Consider the following 2,960-nt stretch of genomic DNA (forward strand, 5'->3'; position numbering starts at 1 on the left):
ACGTGTTATTTACTTAAAGAGCACGAGAATTCTGGATCAATTTGAAAAATCTCTATCCCATCCACACACTACTCCTTTCCCCTGCCGAGTGAATCACGCCTACCCCGAAAGGGAAATGGCTTAATGGTGTAATAATAATAATGCGTGTAGCTGAGTAGTGGTTTGGATTCACAAAATAATTTCTTTGATTTAAGGAAATAGTTTTTTTTATTTAAAGTACTGTTCTCAAATATATTAATTTTTTGATTTCCGTTTGAATTTTCTTTGAATCAAACAAATATTCGTTTTAATTAAAAAAACCTATTGCAGAAATATTTTCTTTAAATCAAAAAATATGAACTACGTCATTTTTTAGGACTAAATAAATGTTTTTTTTATTTAAAATATATTTTTGTGTTAGCTGAAAAAAACAATGGTTAAGAAACGATTTCTTTAGTTAAAGAAAGTTTTCTTTCTGAGTGTGACAATTCTGCAGTTGAAAATTGAAATCAAATCTAGATATTTCAATGTTTTAAGTCCCTTTCAAAAATGAAAAACGGAATGCGTTACGAAAGAAACAAAAGCAACCTGTAAAATTATTGTATTCTTTATTGTTAAGCCTATATATCACAGTGACACCATTTGGATACAGAATGTAGTAATGTAATATTAAATATTGAATCGCGGAGGACTATCTTTGGTGATTCTTAAGCAGCATTTATTTCGTAACGGACAAGTTAAAGAGAGACAGGGAAATTTGAGATTATATGTCCATGTATTGTTAAAGCGAGAAAAGGCAGAGGCACGCTCTGTTAAACATAGAAAGCCCTCGGAGTCAGTAGTCCTTAATATACATTACATAACAATCGAGTTGATTCAAAACTGGCGCCCGTTCGTAGAAACCGAATTCGAATATCAATCAATACATAATAATAACAGTGATCAATAAATTACATTTATTCATAGAAAAAAAGGCGTTCAGATACATGGATATCGTTGAGCTACGCATTTAAAAAATTAACTAAAAATGTCAGGTTACTCCTTCGGTTAAGTCATGTACACTCAGTCCCTTAAAGATAAAAAATACAGGTACACGACGCTAAAACGCTTCGAGTTCGCGCTCTGCACTGTGTTTTAAAATATCTGCGCTGTTAAGTTTTAATACGGGCGCTTATCAAACTAAGAAAATTGTTTTAAACGCTACAAAAATCTTTCCGATCACGCTCGGCTTTTTACACTTTTTAGTTATAATCCTTGCGATTTTACCTTAAATTTTCGCTTCTTAAATGCCATCGCTAGGATTAAAACTCTTGCTTGCGAGATAGATGACGAGATTCGTTTCTGTACAGTAATCTTATAGCGACGAAACGTCGTACAAATAGTTTTCTAGCTAGTAATAATGTACAAGAGCTCTTCCAAGTTTTTAAAAACTAAGGAATGAATGGCGTCGCAAGAGGCACCAATAATTGCGTTATAAATAACGACCCGCCTGAATGAGCACATTTAGAAAATTTTGATTGTTACTGGACAGATTTTCTAAGGTCGGTGACAAAGAGACAAACTGTATTTTTTAAGAAACAGCCTTCATTGCAACGCGTAAAACTAGTAGGACACTCGGTCATAGAACCATGAACGAATTCCGCTTATCATACTTATCACAGAGTAAGTATAACTCGATCGAACGCTTTCTACATTCACTTTTGACCCCTAAGTTGATCCCGCAAGTGGGAAACTTGCATTCGATCACGCGCCTCACGCTTAGTTTAATTAAATTAAATTAATTAAATACCTAAGCTTAAAGTGACTGTCAAAGAAGTATAGATAAAAATGTGCCTGAACGCTCGACTGATAGCGAGCATGAGAATCATGACACTTGATTATTCTGCGCCTTTCTCAAAAGAGAGAGATATATACCGCTTTTTGAAGGCTATTATTCGGCTTCGTTAATACATTCATACGCTTTAGTCGTTGATATTTCAAGGGTTTTCGTGTATCGGTCTTATGTTCTGTTACCGGGATTTTGACAAAGCAATGTAACGACTAAAAGATGAAATGTAACACTGATCTCTTAAGTAGTTTCAAACATTCTGAGAGTACAATAAATAAGTTGCTCTAGAGTACAAATTACGAAGATAGCAAAGAATCACGAGCCTCAAATAAAAACGCCGCGAAATGGCTCGTGGACTTCTAGTAGGTACTTAATTATAAAATTGCGGAATAATTTAATTAAATTAATAGTTCCTAATACGTATATTCATCACGTCATGTTCACTCCTAAGGCCTGCCGTACATGTTCGTAGACGACATAACTTGTCGATACAGCTGGTGCAACCTGGGAAACAATTAAAAAAATGTTTATCATCCTTCTTACGTAATTTTAATTAATCAAAATCAACAAATTTTATTCGAAACTACCATTTTATGAGTCTATTACGCCCCAGAAAAGCCAGCATTAAGATAGCTCTTTACCATACCGCTCAGCTAGCGGCAGTTAATTAGTTCCACAAATAGTTTGTAATAATGCGGAAAATTGAGTATTTGTGCCAACAAGTATGTACGCGCAATGTGGACGCGGTGGGTTGTGTTCTTTGGCTCAGTCCAAAACAATGAAGTTGCTGTTCACCGTGTAGCTGGGCAATCATGGCGAAAAACCATGTTTTATCACATTTTCTGCTATTTTTGATTTCTCATAAATTTCCGTGAACTACCACAAATTTCCATTAATGTCATAAATTTTCATCGATTTCATAGATTTTATAATTTTCCAAAAAATTGATAAATTACCACAAATTTTCGTAAGTTTCATCAATCATAATAAATTCCATCGATTTTCTAAATCAACACAAATTACCATAATTCTAAAATTTCTAGTTGGCACAAATACTCAAGTTTCCGCACTATTATAAGTCGTAAAAATGCATTTAAAAAATTCAACCCGCCCTAATATAAACGTAAACAGTGAGGGCCACCGGACTCGTTTC

This window comes from Belonocnema kinseyi, chromosome 7, assembly GCF_010883055.1.
Source record: "Belonocnema kinseyi isolate 2016_QV_RU_SX_M_011 chromosome 7, B_treatae_v1, whole genome shotgun sequence".
Lineage (NCBI taxonomy): Eukaryota > Metazoa > Arthropoda > Insecta > Hymenoptera > Cynipidae > Belonocnema > Belonocnema kinseyi.